Here is a 24,823-nt window from a genome sequence, read left to right as displayed (position 1 = left end):
GTGCTTAAAGTAAAAGGCTTAGAATGAGTTACACCAAGCAGTAATAAATACAATTGAGTACTTTTAAGATGACGCAAAAGCAAAATAAAGTATGAAGAAACACAAATACAGTACAAGCAGATTTTGTTTTTTTTTTTTTTTTTTTGAGTGAGCAAATGAGATGGGCCCAGGAGTTACAGGACAGAAACAAGTGCAAATGCAGGCCTTCAAATCAGAAAGTTGAGAGAGATGGAAGACCGCCCAAATGGCCAATAACTACAAATTCTGGGCCAGAACCACTCCTTATGTGGTAGACAGGTTACCTAGTGCTTACCACTCCCACTGATAAGCTAGAAGGCTTCCCTCCAACACAGAAAGGCTTGGGGGCTCAGAAGCTTAAAATAGTCCTGGATACAGCAAATCTGTATCTGGAACACTAATTACAGGAAAGGTAGGAAACAGGCTTACAATGTTTTTTTTTTTTTTTTCAGAAAAGTAGCAAAAACAGTAGTAAAAACAATTCACATGCAGTGCAAGCTGGCACACTTGAGTATGTAGCAATATTAGTCCACACACAGTTTGAAAAAATGTAATTAAATTAAAAGGACTAAAAGCAAGTGCAGAAAGGATTTATTAGGTAGAATGCGGTAAAGAGATGGGACTGGGGGAGTGTCCTAGATCAAATCTACAGTGGGGCGGGCACTGCAAAAGCCACCAAATTTAAACTACTACCAGAACAGGGAGGGGGTGGGGAAAAGTTTCAACAGAGATGTGAGGAATCAGAGTGCAAATTATAAAACCCAAAAAATATATACTGATCTCTGTATATTTGCAGAACACTAAGACAACAGATATCTAAACAACAATTTAGCTCTATAATACAGAATAATGCAGAAAAATATACTCAGCTCTATATATCTGCAGAAAGTCTTGTAAGGCTGTTCCACTTTAAATGCAGACTGCTGCTATTAACAGTTCAAATTAAGGGAACCTTGAGTTAACAACATACAAGCAATATCATGACATGTACTATATGGGTTGAAAGCCACGAAAGTTGGCCGACAAAATATGCCCAAACTGAATTGGTTGCAGTGTATATTTGTGAAAAATTCTATGAATAGATTCAAGACAGAAATGTTACTGGAAAATGTGATCACAAACCATTTTAAAGATTCTTTGTTATAAACCACTGTGTAAAGTCTCAGTGATAGTGAAGAAAATAGTATTACAGAGATTTGTTCAAACTGTTGTATGCGAACATAATAAGGAAATGCACACTGTTGATAAATTATTCAAAGCATATCCCAAAACAGGTCTATATTATAACAGCAAAGCTTCAGGAATTCGAATACCTAAAGCTTGACATGTAAATAGCGAAAGCTCAAAACTGCAAATGGCCACTTCCGCACAGGGAAAGAAATCAATTGGCCGCAAAACAAAAAAATAAACTTACAAACCCGAATCAAGTGGGGGGCTTCACCCCCCCACACACACACACACACACACACACACACACACACACACACACACCCTAACTAAATATACCAATATAATATGCAGCCGACGCCATTTTCTTCAGTTTTTCTTGCCCCAGATGTCAGGTGTCCCCAAATAGGTAGGCAATTCAAATTGCTATAAAACAATACAAAAGAAAAGCAAACAGCCATTTTTAGGTTACTCCCCATAGGTAAAAAGGGTAGATGTCCTAGGTAAGTACCAGAAAGTAAGAGGGGAAGGAGGGAGGGTAAGATGGACTACAGCAGTGTCAACACTTGAACATCTACATTTATGGTAGGTACAAAACTGTACTATGTTCATTGTGTTACACTGCTGCAGTCATTACACTTGGGTGGAATCCCAAAGCTGAGGTAGGGAGGCTGGATCTATAAGGCATTAGGGGTGGCTATAAGGCCCTGCAGTACAGCAGTGGTGAAGCCAGCTCTGGATTTGGAGTATAAAGGCAAATGGTAATGTTTGGTGAAGGCATGCACAGAAGTCCATGTTGCTGCTTCCAAAATATCCTTGGTAGGTACTCCTCTGAGGTAGGCAGTTGAAGTGGATGTTGCCTGGTGGAGTGAGATCTAATGCTGCTAGGTACAGGTTTCCCATGGTGGGTATAGCAGAAACGTATACAGTGTCATATCCATTTTGAAATTGTCTGCTTTGAAATGGCTTTTCCCTGTGCTCCTGCAGCATATGCTACCAATAATTGCTCAGATTTTCTGAAAGCTTTGGTTTTGTCAAAGTAGAAGCATAACTGTCTGTGAATGTCCAAAGAATGTAGCAATTTCTCCCCTTTGTTCTCTGGTTTTGGATAAAAAGTTGGCAAGTGAATAGTTTGGTTCAGAGCCACACTTGATACCACCTTTGGCATAAACGTAGGGTTAGTTCTTAAAGACACCCTGTCCTGGTGGAAGATGAGGAAAGGTTCCACTGCCATTAGTGACTGTAATTCTGAAACTCTTTGTGCTGATGTAATTGCCAGTAGCAGAGCAGTTTTCCAAGAGATGTATTTTATTTCTGCTGTGTTAGCTGGCTCAAAAGGAGATGGAGTTAATTTTTCCAAAACAAAGTTGAGGTCCCAAGTTGGTGTAGGTGCTCTACGGGGCGGTCTTATGTTTTTAGCCCCTCTGAGGTATTGTTTGAGCAAAGGATTGGAAACAATTGGTGGATCCGTGTTGTAATGAGCAGAGATAGCTGAGGCATGGATCTTGATGGATGAAAAAGAGAGGCCCTTGTCCAGCATCTCAGTTAAGTATTGCAGTATCTGAGGAATGTTTGGAACAAGAGGGTCAAGGCTGTGCACTTGGTTCCAGGCACAGAATCTCTTCCATTTATCCGAGTATGCTTTCCTGGTACTAGGCCTTCTGGCTTCCAGAATGACATACATAACAGCTTTGGAGACAGGCATTGCTTGCTTGACTAGGGAATTTTCCATGCAGCTAGGTTTAAGGTCTTTAGCTGGCTGTGAAGTATCTGATTGTTTTGCTGTGTCAGCAACTCTGGGATTTGAGGCAAAATCCAGGGTGGTTCTTGTGCTAAGTTCTTTAAGATTGGGTACCAGTGCTGGCGTGGCCAGCCTGGTGCAATCAGTATCATTTTTGGCTCTTCCTGCCTGGCTTTTATGAGTACCTTTGGGAGGAGAGGTAATGGAGGGAAAGCATATACTTGTAGTTTTTTCCAGCTGAATGAGAGGGCATCCACTTTCCATGCTTGTGGATGGTAGCTCCTTGTGCAGAATTTCTGTAATTGGCAGTTCTTTGGTTTGGGGAGGCAAACAGATCTATGTCCGGGCTCCACCAATTTTGTGTTATCATTCTGAATATTTGTGGATTCAGTTCCCATTCATGTGGGTCCATAACGTTTCTGCTTAGGTCGTCTGCCAGTGTGTTTTTCTCTCCTGGCAGGAATTGTGCTTGCAGATGAACTTGGTAGTTTAGAGCTGTGTTCCACAAGGTCATGGCTTGTCTGCAGAGGGGGTAGGAGTGTGTGCCCCCCTTGCTTGTTTATGTACCACATAACTGTGGTGTTGTCTGTCTTTAGTAGTAATTGTCCTGGATGCAGTAGGTCCTTGAAAGCTATAATAGCATTTTGTACAGCTAGCATCTCTTTTTGATTGATGTGGAGATGTCTTTGCTCTGTGGGCCACTTGCCCTGGATACATTTTCCTGCCATGTGTGCTCCCCAGGCGTAATCTGATGCATCTGTTGTTATTGTTTGCCTGGCTGTGGGTTGAGTGAAAGGCTGTCCCTTGTTGAGGTGACAAGCTTGTGCCCACCATCGAAACTCCTGTTGTAGGCAAGGAATTAGTGGTATAACTGTTTCCAAACTTTGACAGTGTTGAGACCATAACACTCTTTAGGTACCATTGTAGTTTCCTCATATGCAGTCTGGCATATGGAATTAGTAGTATGCAAGATGCCATGTAGCCCAAGGCCTGCAGAATTTTTCTTGAAGGGAGTTGGGTCTTTGTTGCCATTAATTGAAAATATTGAGTCAGTTGTCCTTGCTTGTCTGACGTGAGATAAGCCATCTGGGCCGTTGTGTTCAAGTTGGCACCCAGGAATATTATCTGTTGTGAGGGCACTAGTTTTGATTTCTTTTCATTTACTGTGTACCCCAGGCAACTTAATAACTTTTTTATGTATGCCAGATGCTTTAGTAGAATGTCCTTGCTCTCTGCTTGAATCAGGCAGTCGTCCAGGTATGGATAAATTTGAATTCCTTTTTGCCTGCAAAATGCAATTACTGGTGCTAGGCACTTTGTGAAGACCCTGGGCACAGTAGATAAGCCAAAGGGCAGTGCAGAGAATTGATAGTGCATTGAACCAGCTAGAAATCTGAGGTATCTTCTGCAGTTTTGTCTGATAGGGACATGCAGGTATGCCTCTTTTAGGTCCAACATCACGAGCCAAGCTTTCTTGCCCAGCATGGGAAGAAGCTGCTGTAGTGTCAACATCTTGAATTTCGGTACATCCAGGTAAGTGTTTAGTCTAGAAAGGTCCAGAATGGGTCTCCAGGCTTTGTCCTTTCTGGGAACCAGAAAGAGTCTTGAGCAAAATCCTTGTCCTTGTTCCTGTGGTGGTACCTTTTGAATAGCTCTCATGTCCATGAGTGCTGTAATTTGTCTTTGAGCCTCTGCCCATTGATTTGGTGGCAGATTTGGCATTCCTTTTAGCCTTGGCAGGGTGTAAAAATGGAATTTGTAACCTTGAGATACAATGCTGAGGACCCATTTGTCTTTGGTGATGCAATGCCAGTTGTGATAGAAAAGTGACAGTTTTCCTCCTAAGGGGGCTGCCAAGAGAGAACTGTTTGGCAGCTGTAGTGGAAAGTCATTGAGTCTGTTTTTTATAAGGTTGAGGCCTGTCTACTCCTTCCTTCTGGCCTGGTGTGCCCCACTGTTGAGGCCTGTAAGGGCCTTCTGTCTGACCTCTACCTCTTGGACGTCTGTATCTGCCCCTTTGAGGTCTGTCTGTGACTGGAAAGGACCAATTCTTTGTTGGTCAATTTCTGCTAAAACAAGGAGGCTGAACCTGTAAGAAATCTTTCACAGTTTGCATAGATTTTGCCTTATCCTCCATCTTCTTTAATACCTCATCTGCCTTAACTCCAAACAGCACATCCTGCTGCAAAGGTGCATCCAATAATTTTACCTTAACATGATCTGGTAACATATGTTCTTTTAACCAAGCATGCCTTCTAATGACAGAGCCTGTAACTGCTGCTCTACAGGAGGCCTCTAAAGAGTCAAACCCACATTGTAAAGTATGTTTTCCCACTTGTTCAGCAGCATGCAATAAATCCTGCATTTCTTTTAAGTTAGGAGAATGTGAATCTGGAAGCATCTGTTGTTTCAACTGAGACATCAAAAATTGCTGATATTTTAGCATGTGAAACTGGCAATTCAAGGCTCTCATTGCTAAAGTTGCAGACATATATACCTTCTTTCCCCATCTGTCTAAAGCTCTGGAATCTCTGTCAGAGGGAACTGGGTTTTTTGCTGATGAGGCCTTAATCCCTTTGGGTCCCTGAGAAATAGTTTCAGGGTCAGCAACAGGGCTTTTGTACAGAAATTTGTGAGAGTCAGGGACTCTGTAATATCCATCAGGTTTAACTGGGGCTGGGGGTAAGGAGTCAGGGTTCAAACTGGATTCAGTGTACACATCATCCACAATGTCTAGAAGTGGTGGGATAGCAAGGGGTCTATGTTGAGGCAATAAAAGAAAGTCTCTGAGCCTTTTCTTGGATTCTGAGTAATCCTGACTTTCTCAATGGAAATGCTCCCTCATGGTATGTAAGGTCGCCTCAAAGGAGTAATCCTCAGGTGGAGAGGCTGACGGAATTGATTCCTCAGCATCAGAATCCTCATAAGGGGTAAAGAATATCCTAGGTCCGAGGAAGAGTCAGAGGAAATGGACACCTGGTCAGAAGATTCATAGTCTGCATCCTGTCTGGGCCTTTTATCAGGAGGGGGATGGGACCCCCTGATCAGGATGATTAGGTCCTTGGCCATTTTTAGCATTTGTTTCTTAGGCATGGAAGCCTGTCCTGGAGAGAGTTGCTGTTTCTTTGCTTTTAAGGGGAGCTTAGACTTAACAGAGGGTTTAATGGTTAACTGGGTAGGTCTGAAAACACCCTCTGTAACTGTGGACTGCTCAGATATTTTGATTCCCTCTGTAGGTTTAGGATTGGTAAGCTGAAGGCCTAGTGCATCCGAAGGCCCAGCCAGCTCCACGTGGGAGTTGGATGTGGTCTGTGGTTCTGTGGAAGCGGTCGTCAGGGGCTGCGTAGGCGCCTCGCTGAAAACCAGAGAACCGGCGACCGGCCTAGAAGAGGCCTCGTCGTCAGTTTTGGGCCTCGGATGCTTGTCCTTGTCCTTGCGCTTTTTATGCATTGTAGTCGTCAGAATTTCCGACGGCATGGTGTAATTAAATTTTCTACCAAAATAATGTCAGGCAAAATCAAACCGACGTTTAATAGTGCACTTGTTAAACCTAGCACAAAACCGACAACCAGTGACGTCGTGGTCAGGGCCTAGGCATGGAATACAATAGGAGTGGAAATCCTTATGAGGTATTTGCTTCCCACAAGAAATAAAGTTATTAACTTTTACTGACATCGGTCTGAGGCAAGAAAAAGTTTCCCCAATGGGGTACTTAGCTTTTTTAGAAAACTTTGGTTCTGGATTCAGAATGAAAATCTCAGGAGTCGGCCGACCGGCACTTGCGATCTGCTTCTGCTTTGGGCACCGCGCGGCAAGAAAGACTGAAGAAAATGGCGTCGGCTGCAACTTATATACCCCTGTCGCACTGACATCAGGGAAGAGGCGACAGCAACCGACGCCGGACCAAGACTTTGGAATTCTGGCGGACTGCGGGACAGCCTGATGGCAGGATAACCCTTTTGTAATGACTGCAGCAGTGTAACACGATGAACATCTATTTTTTTCCATTTTGTGTTTATTGTCTAGACAATGCTTACAGTAAGAAAATTCCTCCTGGTGGTCTAGTGGATTTATTTAGGAGTAAAGCATTTATGTACTTTTTAAATATGGATTCTGAAATACTAAATGCCTGGAAGACTGAAAATTGCAAACTGCACAAACAACTGAAAAGATGGAAGTTGAAATGCCTTTTATAAAACTACTGTGATATTATGTACCTGTGGTCAGCTAAATATTTCTTTGCAGGCACCTTACAGCTAGTTGACAGGGGACAGCAACATAGGAGTTATGAGGTGATCAATCCTATCTTTTACTGTAATAACAGGAATTGCCTAAGCAAGACACAGTTGTGTGGAATCCTGTATGCACCACAGCATTATGGGTATTTTTAATGACACTCCACTATACTTTGCAGGGATGAAGTAAAAGGGAGATGGAATTGAAACAAAATAAATATGATACTTAGAAAAGCAGCTTTAGTAGCAGAACATAGAGCAGCACCAAAGGAGAATGGGATAACAAAATTAACAGGGGAGATGATAAAGTATGAAAGAAGGTGATGGAAGAGTAGATGAGTAGTAGATATGCTTAGCAAGGGTTTACCTCTTTTATTCCCTTGGCACAAGAGAAAAACTAAAGCATGTATCTATTTAAATGAGGGGTTATATTTGAGGGGCATAGGTTATGAAGCAGTTAAAAATAAAACAATATTGGTATGTAATTATAGGTCTTTAATAGTTATAGGTGCTCTTCTTAAAATTGAAGTAAGTACCCCCTTCCTTTCTTTTTTTTCAAATAAAATCACCTCTTCATATATTAAAAGAAAAATAATCAACTTATAATTATATAAACATGCACAGTCCACTTTTACATATTATAGGTTCATAGGTTCATAGATTAGTACTAGGCTAACTGCCCCTGTGGGCCATTTTAAGCTTAGCCAATTAGCCCATGTGAGAATCGAACCTTGCACCTTGTATCTGTAAGGTGAACACCTTAACTATTATGCCAGCCCCCTCCCCCTAGTAATAATAATAAACTTGTTTAGTACTGTACATGGTACCATCATTGCCTTTATGTCTAAATATTATATCATCCAATAAAATGACAAAGAAAATTCTGCTCTTTATCAAAGGTACATAACATTCACTCACCCAATCTAACACGGATTGCTCATATCATATCTTTGTTAACACCTTTCTCTTCTTTTTATCTTCCAAAGCATAACAATAAGATATCGCAACTGTCACAATTTTCACTGTAGTCTTTAAATGTCTCAGAATAATTCATAAAGTAAAAAAAAACAACCTTTCTTCTCCATGGCAGTTTAGCACACATTTTCGGTCAAATAAATATTTTTAAAGGAGTAATTTACTATAGAGAAATTGCAAAATCTGGAGCTAAACACAGACACTTCCCAACCTCTGCTTACAGGTATTTGTCTTGTTATCCCAAACACCATCTCAGACATTTCCTTACTTTAAATACGCAATATAATAATTATGTAGACTACCACCTTAATACATTTACCCCCGCTCACAAAATCAACAATGAGTTAATGTTTGCAAACAAAAGGATTGGTTGAAGGGATGTTAAAAGACATACGCTACAGCCATCAAAATACTCCAACAGTAAGCTCTTATTTATGCTCCACCAAATGCTGTTATCATCATAGGTTCATAGGTAGGTACTAGGCTATTGGCCCTAGGGCCTATATAGGCCTAGCCAAACGGTACCCTGGCTTTTGCCAACCAAGCTCTAATCTTTCAGTGTCTATTTTATTTCCCTAATCACCCTACTGTGGGGTGAATATATTACTCTAATAAGTTGTTACTCCAAAACAAAGTCTTCCTTTACATAAAGTAGAATCCACATAAAGTTACCTAAAAGTGGACTTGTTTTCACTAAGCCCAAAAACAAAGTAAGTCGAATAGTAAAAATTCAGCTCATAAGATCATGACAGTACTCCAGCTAACAGCATCTACCTACCAGTTTTACTAGAGCTGTGCACCCTCATTTGGTATGCTAAAATACTGTGACTGGCAAAAGAGATACAGTATCATAATGAACTCTACTCCAATAACATTAACCCTCCCATGGGCCACAGTTATTTATAATTAACCCAGCAAGAAATGCCAAGCTAACCCATCTTCTTTGTGAATTACAAATTATCTGACTAATCAGACTTGCAAAACTGGAAAGGGTATGTAACCATGGTAGCAACCCAAATGCCTCAGTTGTGACCCCACAGAAAGGGGAGGGCAAACTACACATATCTGTACACTAAGAGGGAAGCTATACATCACAATTCATATTCATATTCATAAATCCTCAAAGCAAATCTTACTCAGAGTTGAACATTCAAGCAAAATATACAGCTGCATTTCCACCTCTATCTTACTGTTATCAACATTGCAACCAAGGAACAAATCCATCAGTTGCTGTCATACATCCAACGAATCTCATTTAGAATTAATGCTGCTTTTCAAACTGCAAATAAGGAGGAGCAATTCAGCATTGTGTTTGAGAAGGTGATAAGAGTAGGTCAGGATGTGCAGTGTCAGATACTGAAGCCCCCACAATGAAGAAGACAAGAGCATGAAGTGGGGAAGGGCTGCATACTAGTAAAATAGATGAGCATGAAATAAACAACTCACAAAGTAACACAGGAAGATGGGAAAAGAGCTAAGATGGTGGAAGGAAAAAGGAAAGTTATATCAAAGGGAGAGAAGAATGAGAAAACTCTCCCAAGAAAGATTTAGGCAAAAATAGAAAACGAAGCAGAGACAAACAGGGATATCTCGAAGGAGATGGTCGACAGTGCGTTGGACGTTTTGAATGACTCAGAACTGAACTGCTGGACAAATAAGGAACTAAAGAAGCTGGACCAAAGCATTTAAGATGGGTGGTAGAGTCAAAGAGGTGTAAGGCAAGACCACAGAAGGATTGAAAGCAATAAATAAGTGGAAGGAATGCACACCGAAAGACAGGTGACTGAGCAAGAATTGAAGGATGTATTAAAAAAAACAAATAGGAGGTGGAACTGAATCAATTTCTTGGGCTGTGTTGGGTAGTGCATTAAATGGGTGACATAAGGGCAAGCCTCTAAAGTAAGTCACATATATTCACAACTACTTAATGACAGACATCAAACTTCAGTTTACTGCAGTTCATTGTACAAGTCTTAAAAAATCGGGGTCATGAAAAGGAATGTATGGGAACAAATGGGAAAATTAAAGAACAACCTATAGACAAATGTGAAATAAAATAATATCAGTGTACAAGTAACACAGTAATGAGCTGTAAAATAAAAACAAAACATTTTGTCTACCCTACAAATGAAGCTAACACATCAGACCAGTAAGCAACAATGGGAAGGGCAGATAAATGAATGGGAATGCTATAGCATAAAAAGACTGGGATATCAGTACTTGCATTAACGTGAACAACACTAGACAGGAACAAAAGAACACTGTAAAAGGTCCATGTCCTGGCCATACCATGCACATGTAAGAGTCAAAAGGCAGGAATCCATAGGCTGGAGATGAGGAGGAAGGATCCAAGTATAGGCATCAACCACAGAACACAATGGTCAGCTTGGAGGGTAGGCCCAGAGGCAGAGGAAGGGTTAGGGCAGATGGGATCAACTGGGAAAGCAAAACAGAATAGGCAAAAACAAAATGGAAAATACATTTAATTATGTGAAACATTGGAGATTCATCAAATCCAATCAGAAGGAGGAGAATAGCGGAATGTGAAGTGGATGGGGGAGGAACTGTTCTACTGCAAGAAACAAATCTGAAAATCAGAGATGGGGAGAGAAGATAATGTGCTCAAAGGGGCAAATGGACAACAACGTACGGGAAGGAAAGAGGGAAATAGCAACTGTATTTCATAGAGGGCTTCAGACAACCACACAGAAAGTGATTAAAAACTGGGAAAGATAGATGGAACAACTGACATGGAAGGGTGGACAGTGCACTCTGGGCAGTAGGAAACATACATGTACCAAACACAGATGAAGAAGGATTCTACAAAGACTTTTTTGCTAACTGGAACAAGAAGATATGGAAAGAGATAATGTGGGAGACTAAAATGTCACCGCAAAACCAGAAAAAGAAAGGTTGTATGGAAGGAGGGAATATAACTAAAAGATGGGACGTGAACTAGCCTAAGGAATGAAACAGGGTGAGTGGCTAGACATATCAAGGGAAAGGCATCCAATGGAGAGGAATGCACCTTCACAAGAAATATCTTGGTGCAGGTAAGTAGGTTAGGTAGGTTCTTAAGGAATGAAAATTTAATGAAAATAATGGAAAGGATCCCAATACAGGAGAGAGATGTATCAGATCATGCAACAGTGAGATTTAAGGTAATTGTGCAAGAACAGAAAAAATGAGAAGGGGCTTGGAGGCTATCTATAAAATGGAGGGAGGCAGAGGACAAGGAAACACTGCAAAGACTAATTAAGGAGTCAATACATGACAATAAAAAATAAAAAAAACTGGGACAAACTGGAAGAGCACTGGTCGACAGGATCAAGGTCCCTGCCAGGGGAGATCTGATGAGAGCTGAAGGAATAAATAGAATGAAAGAAGGAAGGGTGAAAGAGCAGCTGGACAGAGAGATAGAGAGAGGAATACAGATGGTACAGAAGGAAGCTGGAAGAAACAAAAGCAAAAAGAAAGCACTACTGATCAGAGAAAATCCATTAAGAAAGGAACTGGAGAATAAAATTATTATGGAGCAAGAAATTCAACAAACGTACTAGTTAGACTTCTGTTGGACAGTGGGAGAGGTAAAAAGAAACCAGACAAACAGCCAAGGAATACAAGAAGAAGCAGAAAGAGAGACAGAGAGGTACAGATGATGAGGGAAGGAGACAGGGAATATTAAAAAGAGGACAAGCTAATCAGAGAAAGATTTAAAAAATACTACAGTGACTTTTACAAACATGAAAAAAGAGGCAGGAGAACTTCCAAGGGTTAAGAATGCTGTTCCCAAGATTTATTTAGGAATCACTGAAGCTTTCTCACATGCAGCTTTGCAAAGGAGATCATGAAAATGCAGGATGCCAGGTAACCCAGGATCCTTCGAAATTCCCTTGCTGAAACCTGTTGCTTTGGTAGCAAGGTGATCAAGTAGTTTGTTAGGTAAGATATCTTGTCCTGGGAAAATAAGGTTTTTTTATTGCATAGAAGCTATGAGGGCACCCAGAAGGAGAATCCTTGTCTGAGGAAGATTTTTGTGAACTTGCAGAGGTTTAGGGTGCGACCTATCTTTTGGAAGCAGTTTATGGTGATCTGTAAGGCATTTAGAGTCTCTGTTGTGGATTTACCCTGAATGATATAGTAATCCAGGTAGGGGTAAACATGAACCCTAGGGTTTGGCAGTTGGCTATAACTGGAGCTAAGCATTTGGTGAAGACTCTGGGAGCAGTAGACAGACCAAATTGTAAAGCACAGAACTGGTAGTGCAAGTCTGCTGCCACAAAACACACCATCTGTAATAAGGACATGGAGGTAAGTATCTTTTATGTCTACAGTAACTATCTAGGCATCCTGGAAGATCAATGGAAGTAATTTTTGTAGTTAGTATTTTGAACTTTGGTACATAAAGGAATGCGTTTATCCCTGACAAGCCCAAGATAGGCCTCCAGGTGCCTTATTTTCTTGGGACTAGAAAAATCCTTGTATGGAAGCCTTTTCCCTACTGACCCAAAGGAACAGGCTGAATGTATCCTTGCTGTAGTAGCTCTAGGAGGATAGGTGTTAAGAGACTCTCCTGCTCTTTTAGGGGTTTTGGCATGCACAGGAAGGGGGAATTTCTCTGAAATGAATGGTGTAACCCCTTTCTATGATGTGGAAGACCCACTGGTCATTGACTATGAGTTTCCATTAATGAAGAAAGGAGGCGAGTCTTCCTGCCAGAGGGTTGCAGGGGAGGGTGCATAGGGGTTGGGGGGGGGGGTCAGATGCTGAGGATAGTCACAGTTGGTCTCTGTGCTGGATGGGCTCTTTAGAGCTCTCTGGTTTCCATGTTTGCTCAGGCTGCCATTTCCTAGATTGGTTCTTTCAGCAGTGGGAGGCCTCCCCTTCTCCTGTGTAAGGGGGAAAGGCCATGGTTTGGAAAGGTAGTTTCTATTAAACTTTGGTATAAGTAACAGGTACAATTCCTTTATTTGCTTTTCTCCAGCTGGGTGTCCAAAAAGGAATTCCTTGTCTAGTGGAGCATCTAGCAGTTCAAATCTGACCTGATCTAACAGAGACTGACTGAGCCATACATGCCCATGAATGACTGAGTCTGTGGCAGTTGCTCTGCATGATGCATCCAGTGTGTCATACCCACATTTTAAGGAAAGTCTGGTAACCATTAAGGCTGCTGTTGCTATTTCCTAAACTTCCTTGGACAAGGTTTTTTTCAGTAACACTCTGCCTTATTAATGGTTTGGAACTGTATGGACTCCAGGTTGAAAATGGCAATTAACTGCCCTAATAGAAATGTAGCAGAGGTATACATTTTTCTAAATATGTCTAATAGTCTTCTTTCCCATTCATTAGCCAAGGGATGTCTAATTGCACCCTTTGGTATCCATTTTGTAGATTCTGTACAGACTACTGAGGGGGCAGCTTTAGGATTCTTGGAAAGGTGCTTGTGCACTATGTAAGACTGGTCAGGCTTCCTGGGTGTAGGTCGGAGAGAATCAGGGTGCAATGATATGTTTTCAAAGACATCATCAGGTATCACATGTACTGGAGGGATAGCCAGTGGTCTAGATGGTGGTAAATTCAAGAGTTCCCTATAATGGGTCTAAGCCTGTGAGAATTGTTTGCTTTCACAGCTGAATGCTTCCTTCATTTTATGAAGGGTATCCCCAAAAGAGAGGTCCTACGTGGGACAGGCAGAAGACAGGGTATCATCTGAGTCAGGATAAGGTTGGGATTGGAGGTACTCAGAGACTACTGCATACACAGTACCTACATCACCTATGAGACTGGAAAAGGATGGCAGAAAGGATGATAATAAATGTTGCAGGTCTCAGGAGGAAGAGTTAGGGATAATGCAAATGATATGGGACTATGGGTGGGTACAAGAAGTCTGAAGCAGGCACAAAAGGTTTGAAAAGCCATATTTTCAAATGAATCACATCATACTTTATAGGTTCATAGGTAGGTACTAGGCTATCGGCCCTAGGGCCTATACAAGCCTAACCAAAAAGGTACCCTGGCTTTCGCCACCCATGAAAATTATTTTCCTGTGCCCCTGTCTAGCAGAGTCACAGTGGTGACCCCAGGGTGAATTTCCTATTTCCCATCCAATCATCAAGATTTTTTCTTGAAGAGTGCTAATGAGGAGCTTTGTTTGATATAGATAGGTAGCTTGTTCCAGAGTAGGGGAAGTCTCTGGGACAGGAATTTATCCCCCCAGCACATTCTGTTTATTGTGGTGACAATGTTTAGGTCCCTAGAGCATGTAGCTTGGATGGAATGGGATTTCTTTAAGTGAAGCATGTTCAACAACTCTGGGTTTGACATAGCTTTGTATGTTAGGCAGAGATCAGCTCTGAGTAGGCGATATGCAATGGAGAAAAACTGGAGTTTTTTGAGACGGTCTGAGTAGGGCATCTGTTTGAGGCTAGTAATCCTCTTTGTGAGGTATTTCTGTGACCTTTCCAGTTGTTGTAGATGTCTTGTGAGGTACATACCAAAAGGGGTGCTGTACTCTTTAATGGGTCTAATGAGTGACGAGTAGAGGGGAACAACGACCTCTTTTTTCCTCAATGAGAAACCTTTTGTGATGAGGTGTTCCACGTAGAAGGATTTACTGACTACTGTGGCAATGTGATTATCAAATGAGAGACTACTGTCCACCTGTGTCCCAAGGTCTCTTATCACACTTTTGGTATTAAGTAGACTACCACCTATGTGGTAGTTCATGGGTACAGAATTTTTACCAAAGGGGATGACAATGCACTTTTTGGCATTGAGCTTGCGGCCATTATTTTGACACCAGGCATCTGTCTTAGTGAGGCCCTTTTGTAGAATGTCCACATCGTTAGTAGTTTCAATTATGGCTCCTAGTTTGCAGTCATCTGTGAACTTCATTAGCCAAAGACCTTCTGTGTTAGCCTGTACTTCAGAAAAGTAGAACCCTGTGGTACTCCACTTGTCACTGGTCTGAAGTCGGTCTTGGAGTCTGCTACTTTCACAGTGTGGGTTCTGTCAGTGAGCCAGTTGGCAACCCATCTTGTGACATAAGGATTTATACCTAGTTTAGTGAGTTTATCTATAATTCCAGAGTGGGGGATGGTGTCAAAAGCCTTGGCGGGATCTAGGTAGGCTGTGTGAACCACCTTACTCTCGTCTACGGCTTTGGTGACTGCTTCAAAGAAGTCTATCAGGTTTAAGAGACATGATCTGCCTTTTGGAAACCCAAACTGGGTGGGAAGTTCCATGATGATACGTTCCATGGTCTTGCAGACCAAGCTCGTTAGACTAATGGGGAGGAAGTTCCCAGGGTCCGTGGTGGCTCCCCCTTTGTGAAGTGGGATAACCGTCACTGTGCGCCTTTCAGTAGGCACAAAGCCTGAGGTGAGGCTATAACTGAACATGGTGCTTAGGTGGGGTGCTAGTTCATTCTGTAGTTCATACAGAATGCAGCCTGGGATATTGTCAGGTCCCATGGATGCTGTGTTCTTGGCTTTGGAGAGTGTGGATTTTACCTGTGCAGCTGTGATTTCAGGAACTTTGCCTTCTTCCGGTATAGAGATAGGCCCTTTAGGGGGTGAGAGGGGGGTAAAGTTAGCAATGAACCTATCTGCCAGGATGTTGGCAATATCAGTTGGTTCTGTACATTTAGTGCCATTGTGCTGTAACTCATAGCAGATCTGCGTGTTGCTATTGAGATTCTTGACCTAGCTACAGAATGCTTTGTGGTTGTCTTTAGAATCAGCGGCGATTTTGTTTTCATAACTACCTTTTGAGGATTTTATGAGGGATCTCAGCTTCTTACTGAGGCTGACCAGAGAGTTCCTCCAATCATGGGATTTTACTCTTTTTTGCAACAGTTTCTTTCTTCTGTTGTAGAGTTTGTTTATGGCAAGGGGACCACCAGATTGGCTTCCTTTTTTGGAGGAACGCATCTTGGTTCTTTTAGGGATAGCACGATCCATGCACTTGAGTAAGTGCTTATAAAGTGCATTTGTGTAGGATTTAGCAGTCATACCTCTACTGTCCATCTGCATGGGTGTCGTGAGGTTTATCACTTCTGTCTTAAGAAGCGTGAAGTTGGCTTTGGAGAAATTTTTTACGGTGGTTTCCCTAATGGAGGGTGGGGGCGGGATGTGGATGTTTAGTCTGATTAGCTTGTGGTCGGATGTGACCAACAAGGAATTGACCTCTGGTGACGAACATCAGTCACCCATGTTGGTAATGACCAGGTCTAGGATATTGCTGACCCTTGTGGGGGTGTGGATAAGTTGATCCAAGGCATTGGAATTTATGAATTCCAGAAAACGTTGAGCAAAAGAGTTTGTACATGAGTAGTTGTCCCAGTTAATGGTAGGGTAGTTGAATTCGCCCATTATTAGGGTGTTGGGTTGTACCCTAATATTTTCCAGTGTATCAAGAAATGAGGAGTGGGAATCCTAGGGCATGGTGGGGGATCTGTAGAAAGTTACAGTTTGGATTGCGGTCTTGCCCAGAGTTAGTTGCACCTGGATAATCTCGGATGCATAATGCTGAGCAACTAGCCTGGAGATGTGTATATCCTTAATGAATATGGACACGCCTCCGCCTTTAGTGTTTCAGTCCAGGTTAGGTGGATGAAAGGTGTGGCATGAATTATAGCCTGTAATGCAGGGGTGCTCTCTGGAGCCTTGAACCAGGTCTCTGTCACTGCACAGATGTCGATGTTCTCCATTTTAAGGAGTGCCTCGAGTGAATGCATTTTGAAGTTTAGACTTCTAGCATTGAGTAGCATTACCATCAGTTTTTGCTTGTTTGTACCAGTTATGGTTGTGAATTTGTCATTTGAACCTTGCCTAAAAAAAGGCACTATAGGGGTGGCAAGAGCCTTAGCCAGTATCCGGAATCCCAAGGGCGACAGGTGCAGGCCATCTCTGGCAAAGCATCATGGTCTGTCGATCATGTCGTCCCAGGCAGACAAATACTGGATGAAGCTTAGCCAATTGTTGAAGTCAATCATTTTGTCCTTGTACTGTGGTGTCATTCTGGGTGATGGCAGGATGCTACACAGGGCTAGGGTCATACCTGCCTGGGCTACAAAATCGGAGAGTTCCTCCATGTCTCTTTTCATGTAGTCCAGGGAGGTACATCTCAGGTCATTCACACCAACATGGACAATGACAAAGTCATATTTGTACTTGTTGTGGAGTGACCTGAGTGTGTGTGTGTTATGGGGTATAAAGAATGGGGATGTTCATTTTTCCCAACATGTGCCACCAAGTGCCCAAACCTCTAATCAAACTCTGATAACATGGGGCCATAATCAAGGCCATAACCAGGGTTCTAGCCCTCTATGCTAGGTGCATTGCTGCACTTTTTTTACTGTATTTTACAGTTTGTTAGCCATCTGAGACAGCCTTCAGCTATAATGTTGCTACACCCTAAAATATTCAGTTGCAGAATTGCATTTTATAGCTATTTTGTTAGTTATTTAGATTTTAGCTGCAGGAACTGTTTTATTTACAAATAAGCTTTGTGGATTGCTACTGTGATGTATACCACTTTTTGACCCTCTACCTATCCGGTTGTGTTAATATCAAAACAGTCACTCAAATTCTGTATAACAAACTTGGAATACTAAGGGAACACATGTTTGGGAAGTAGGAGCAACCATTTTGCTCAAGATGCCAGCTTGCCTGGGTGAGTGGAACATAATCCTCTTTGCTCTACTTTGGAGTGAAATCTCATTCTGACAGGGATCCTTCCTGTCTGTATGAGCTACCTGGAAAGTTTATTTACCACTGCAAAAGTGCCGGATGGCCTCTTATAGGGCACTTCATACAACTATCATATTTATTAGCAACAAAGCAGCCATTATAGCTGACCTACTGTTTGAAGCTGACCTGCCTTTTATAATGGAAACCTGATCGTGTTCCATCTTTGGCCTTTATTTAGTAAAAGAGGACACTACACTTGAGAAGCCTCATGTTTCTCAGTCATGTAGTGTTCTACTTGGGGCAAGACAGGAAAGTGGGATGCAGTGTATTTTAAATCCACACTGGAACTGAGACAACTTTCAAATAAAAGTGCAGCTCATTTACGTATATCCTTGGGACAGAAACAAAACTACAGATTTTCTTTTTTTTACCATCTATCAGACAGTCAGAGGGCACTTATGTAAACAGCTCATTGATTTCCTTGTCAGCACATTGTTGGAGTACCCGCCTAGGCAGAACATGAAGCAGCAACTCTGGTAAGGGGCTTAACTTCAACTGAGGTATCTGCGGTTTGTCCTGGTGACTACTAATGCCACCCCTAAAAACGTATTTATTTGCATTGGTACTTAAGTCAAACATGGTCACCTTAGTCTTGGTGGTGAAAATAGCATCTTGGTCAGACTTCTATCTGCTTCACTTACTTGCAAAGCTCACCCATTATTAGTCCTAGTCCTGAGACGGTTGATTTTAAAATGCTGATAAATATTAAAGAAAAAGATAAAGATCCAGCTCCTCTATTCAATCTGCTCAGTGTCCACCCATAACAGAATGATCATTGATGTCCTGGACAAACTACACCAAAGTTGCATGCTCTGTTACATTATAATTACAGAAGCCCTGGTTTGACAATGAGCTCTATTCCTCTACGAGGACGAGGCAAAGGTTAAAGCTTTGGTGACAATGCTTACCACCCTGCAAAAAAAGAAAGGAAGTTTAAAATAGAAGAGTGATGTTTGGCAGTCACTCTTCTCTATTTTAAGTATTTTTTTTCGGCATTACAAGTGCTGATATTTCAATAAGGAACCATTTCATTCAGCTTTAGGATGTGACACAGTACTGAGACAGCCGTCAACAGTGTCAGTAAAACCATCTAGCGGACAGGGGACTTATGCTGCAGTTTCAATGTGGTGCTCCTTGATCTCTCAGCTGCATTTGGCATCGTGGATCATAGGCTCCTGCTGCAGTCCTACACAGTGTCATTTAAAGGAAGGGTATATGTTGTCAGCAGTCCTACACAGTGTCATTTAAAGGAAGGGTATATGTTGTCAGCAGTCCTACACAGTATCATTTAAAGGAAGGGTTTATGTTATCAGCAGTCCTACACAGTGTCATTTAAAGGAAGGGTTTATGTTACCATTAGTCCTACACAGTGTCATTTAAAGGAAGGGTATATGTTGTCAGCAGTCCTACACAGTGTCATTTAAAGGAAGGGTATATGTTGTCAGCAGTCCTACACAGTGTCATTTAAAGGAAGGGTATATGTTATCACTAGTCCTATACAGTGTCATTTAAAGGAAGGGTATATGTTGTCAGCAGTCCTACACAGTGTCATTTAAAGGAAGGGTATATGTTATCAGTAATCCTACACAGTGTCATTTAAAGGAAGGGTATATGTTGTCAGCAGTCCTACACAGTGTCATTTAAAGGAAGGGTTTATGTTATCAGTAATCCTACACAGTGTCATTTAAAGGAAGGGTATATGTTATCACTAGTCCTATACAGTGTCATTTAAAGGAAGGGTATATGTTGTCAGCAGTCCTACACAGTGTCATTTAAAGGAAGGGTATATGTTATCAGTAATCCTACACAGTGTCATTTAAAGGAAGGGTATATGTTGTCAGCAGTCCTACACAGCGTCATTTAAAGGAAGGGTATATGTTGTCAGCAGTCCTACACAGTGTCATTTAAAGGAAGGGTTTATGTTATCAGCAGTCCTACACAGTGTCATTTAAAGGAAGGGTATATGTTGTCAGCAGTCCTACACAGTGTCATTTAAAGGAAGGGTATATGTTGTCAGCAGTCCTACACAGCGTCATTTAAAGGAAGGGTATATGTTGTCAGCAGTCCTACACAGTGTCATTTAAAGGAAGGGTATATGTTGTCAGCAGTCCTACACAGTGTCATTTAAAGGAAGAGTATATGTTATCAGCAGTCCTACACAGTGTCATTTAAAGGAAGGGTATACGTTATCACTAGTCCTATACAGTGTCATTTAAAGGAAGGGTATATGTTATCACTAGTCCTACACAGTGTCATTTAAAGGAAGGGTATATGTTGTCAGCAGTCCTACACAGTGTCATTTAAAGGAAGGGTATATGTTGTCAGCAGTCCTACACAGCGTCATTTAAAGGAAGGGTATATGTTGTCAGCAGTCCTACACAGTGTCATTTAAAGGAAGGGTATATGTTGTCAGCAGTCCTACACAGTGTCATTTAAAGGAAGAGTATATGTTATCAGCAGTCCTACACAGTGTCATTTAAAGGAAGGGTATACGTTATCACTAGTCCTATACAGTGTCATTTAAAGGAAGGGTATATGTTATCACTAGTCCTACACAGTGTCATTTAAAGGAAGGATTTATGTTATAAGAAGTCCTACACAGTGTCATTTAAAGGAAGGGTTTATGTTACCAGTAGTCCTACACAGCGTCACTTAAAGGAAGGGTTTATGTTACCAGTAGTCATACACAGTGTCATTTAAAGGAAGGGTTTATGTTATAAGAAGTCCTACACAGTGTCATTTAAAGGAAGGGTATATGTTATCACTAGTCCTACACAGCATCATTTAAAGGAAGGGTTTATGTTATAAGAAGTCCTACCCAGTGTCATTTAAAGGAAGGGTTTATGTTACCAGTAGTCCTACACAGCGTCATTTAAAGGAAGGGTTTATGTTACCAGTAGTCCTACACAGTGTCATTTAAAGGAAGGGTTTATGTTATAAGAAGTCCTACACAGTGTCATTTAAAGGAAGGGTTTATGTTACCAGTAGTCCTACACAGTGTCATTTAAAGGAAGGGTATATGTTATCAGCAGTCCTACACAGCGTCATTTAAAGGAATGGTTTATGTTATCAGCAGTCCTACACAGTGTCATTTAAAGGAAGGGTTTATGTTACCATTAGTCCTACACAGCGTCATTTAAAGGAAGGGTTTATGTTATCAGCAGTCCTACACAGTGTCATTTAAAGGAAGGGTTTATGTTATAAGAAGTCCTACATAGTGTCATTTAAAGGAAGGGTTTATGTTACCGGTAGTCCCACACAGTGTCATTTAAAGGAAGGGTTTATGTTATCAGCAGTCCTACACAGTGTCATTTAAAGGAAGGGTTTATGTTATCAGCAGTCCTACACAGTGTCATTTAAAGGAAGGGTTTATGTTACCAGTAGTCCTACACAGTGTCATTTAAAGGAAGGGTTTATGTTATCAGCAGTCCTACACAGCGTAAGTTAAAGGAAGGGTTCATGTTACCAGTAGTCCTACACAGCGTCATTTAAAGGAAGGGTTCATGTTATCAGCAGTCCTACACAGTGTCATTTAAAGGAAAGGTTTATGTTACCAGTAGTCCTACACAGTGTCATTTAAAGGAAAGGTTTATGTTACCAGTAGTCCTACACAGTGTCATTTAAAGGAAGGGTTTATGTTATCAGCAGTCCTACACACCGTCATTTAAAGGAAGGGTTCATGTTACCAGTAGTCCTACACAGCGTCATTTAAAGGAAGGCTTTATCTTATCAGCAGTCCTACACAGTGTCATCTACAGGAAGGGTTTATGTTTATCAGTAGTCCTACACAGTGTCATTTAAAGGAAGGGTTTATGTTTATCAGTAGCCCTACATGGCGTAATTTAAAGGAATGGGTTTATGTTATCAGTAGTCCTATACAGTGTCATTTAAAGGAAGGGTTTATGTTTATCAGTAGCCCTACATGGCATCATTTAAAGGAATGGGCTTATGTTATCAGTAGTCCTACACAGTGTCATTTAAAGGAAGGGTTTATGTTTATCAGTAGCCCTACATGGCATCATTTAAAGGAATGGGTTTATGTTATCAGTAGTCCTACACAGTGTCATTTAAAGGAAGGGTTTATGTTTATCAGTAGCCCTACATGGCGTCATTTAAAGGAATGGGTTTATAGGTTCATAGGTTCATACTGGGCTATCTGCCCTAGGGCATTTATAAGCCTAGCCAGAGTGTGTTTGGCTTTCGCCACCCATTTTAAATTAATTTTGCTATGCCTTTTTTTGAGGTTAGTCTACTGTGCCTCTGTCTAACAGTGACACAGAAGTGATAGCTGGGGTAAACCTACGATCTCCCATCCACTCATCAAGATTCCTCTTGAAGAGAGTCAATGTGGGACACTGCCTAACCTGGACTGGGATTTTATTCCAGAGTGAAGGGAGCCTCTGGGTTATGAATCTGTCCCTCCAGCATGTCCTATTTATTTCAGTGCTGAGGTTCAAGTCTCTCGAGCGTAGCTCGATGGGATTTGGATTTTCTGAGGTGCAGCATGTCCATTAATTCTGGGTTGGACATGGCTTTATACGTCAGGCACAGATCGCCTCTGAGCAGGCGGTATGCCAGTGAGTAGAGCTGGAGTTTCTTTAACCGGGCAGCATATGGCATCTGTTTGAGCCCTTTGATCCTCTTGGTGAGGTACTTTTGGGGTCTTTCCAGTTGCTGCAGGTGTCTGGTAAGGTACATCCCAAAAGGGACATTGTACTCAATTATGGGCCTGATGAGGGGTGAGTAAAGAGGCACGATGACCTCCCCTGATCTAGATGTGAATCCCTTCATGATTAGGTGGGCTATATAAAATGTTTTTCTAACCACTTTGGCCACGTGGTTGTCAAATGAGAGATTGCTATCAACTTGGGTCCCCAGGTCCCTAATGACTTCTTCTGTACTTAATGGATTACCACCTATGTGGTAATTTGTGGGCACTTTGTTTTTGCCAAAGGGGATGACTATACACTTTTTGGCGTTTAGCTTGAGGCTATGGCTCTGGCACCAGTTGTCTATTTCTATGAGGCCCTTTTGGAGGATGCTTGTGTCAGCTGGAGAGTTGATTATGGCACCCAGTTTGCAGTCATCTGCGAACTTGGTCAGCCACAGTCCTTCCGTGTTGGCCTGTACCGCCGAGAAATATATACCGAACAAGAGAGGTCCCAGGACTGAGCCTTGTGGGATGCCACTTGTAACTGGTTTGGAGTCTGACATGGCTCCAGCAATTCTAACCATGTGGGTTCTGTCCTTGAGCCAGTTTGCAACCCATCTAGTGACATAGGGGTTTATATTTAAGCTGGTGAGCTTATCTATAATTCCCGAGTGGGATATTGTATCGAAGGCTTTTGCGAGGTCCAGGTAGGCTGTGTGGACCACCTTCCCCTTGTCAATGGCCTTGGTGACTGTTTCAAAGAAATCGACCAGGTTTAAGAGGCAGGATCTGCCCTTAACAAAGCCAAACTGGGTAGGATCCAGTGTCTGTAGGTCCCCAATATCTTTATTTATGAGGTCCATGATGATCCTTTCCATAGCTTTGCAGACCAAGCTAGTCAGGTTTATGGGGCGGTATGAGGCACCACCTTTGTGGAGAGGGACCACTGTTGCTGTACGCCACTCTTTGGGTACATATCCTGTAGTAAGGCTAAGACTGAACAGTAGTTTTATGTTTGGGTTTAGCTCTTCTTGGAGTTCATGTAGGACACAGCCCGGGACACCATCTGGTCCCATTGATGCTGTGTTTTTTGCTTTGGAGAGGGCGGCTCTTACCTGAGCATCTGAGATGTCAGGGGGGCAGCACTCTGTTGGGATAGATATTTGCCCTTTTGGTGGGGGGGGGAGTTTGCACTGAACCTGTCAGCTAGGATGTTGGCAATGTCTGTGGGCTCGGTGTATTTTTTGTCATTTTGGACTAATTCTGAGCATATCTGGGAATTCCCACCCAGGTTCCTAACATAACTAAAGAAAGCCTTGTGATTATCCTTAGTGTCCTGTGCAATTTTTCTCTCGAAGCTGGCCTTAGACGATTTTATGAGTGCCCGTAGTTTTTTGCTAATACTGATCAGAGATGCCTTCCCTTTTTGGGATTTTGCTCTATCATGTAGTAGCTTCCTCCTTCTGTTGTATAGTTTGTTTATGGCTGGGGTCCACCAGACAGGACGTCTGCCTTTGGAGGATTGGGTCTTGGTTTTATTTGGGATTGCATGATTCATGCATTCCTGAAGGTGTTCATAGAATGCGTTTATAAAGGATTCTGCGGTCTGGGCCGTATTTTCCACAGGCCCGGGGGCTTTGAAGGATTTCGCCTTGGTTTTGAGGCGTGTGAAATTTGCTTTAGAGAAGTTTTTCACTGTGGTTTTCTGGGCAGGGGTGGGGTCGGGATGTGAATATCCAGTGAGATTAGTTTATGGTCTGATCTTACCAGTAGTCCTACACAGTGTCATTTAAAGGAAGGGTTTATGTTTATCAGTAGCCCTACATGGCGTCATTTAAAGTAATGGGTTTATGTTATCAGTAGTCCCACACAGTGTCATTTATAGGAAGGGTTTATGTTACCAATAGTCCTACACAGTGTCATTTAAAGGAAGGGTTTATGTTATCATACTTCTCTTTTCCTTAGGAATATGAGCTGGCCCTCTCCACAAGACAGCATAGACTCCATCTTCAGCTGGACAAAGAATAGCTCAGCTTGAGCAAGATGGAGGAAATGTCCATTTGTGTAACCTTTAGGCTCTCTGTAGCTTCTAGCTTTTCTCCACTGATATTTACACAGGGAAGGCTTGTGTGTGCGTATGTGACTGTTTAGTCTAGGTGTGTCACCCTCTTGATGACTGGTTGACACTAAGAAACCAAGTGCTATTTGGCTGTGAAGTCCATTTGTTCTAGCTGAGAAGCACTGCCTGAATCCTAACATTCCTGTGGCTGTTCATGTCTTTGCC

At 41.9% G+C, this 24,823-nt stretch overlaps 1 protein-coding gene across 1 annotated transcript in view; it reads right to left on the bottom strand.

Annotated features, from left to right (window-relative positions):
- MYO6 (myosin VI) overlaps positions 1–24,823 on the bottom strand; it is a 692,995-nt gene that overhangs the window by 592,832 nt on the left and 75,340 nt on the right. The window lies entirely within an intron of this gene.

The sequence above is a fragment of the Protopterus annectens genome, chromosome 1.part0 (genome assembly GCF_019279795.1).
Source record: "Protopterus annectens isolate FY-2018-M chromosome 1.part0, PAN1.0, whole genome shotgun sequence".
NCBI lineage: Eukaryota > Metazoa > Chordata > Ceratodontiformes > Protopteridae > Protopterus > Protopterus annectens.
This window is presented reverse-complemented; position numbering and strand designations above follow the sequence as displayed.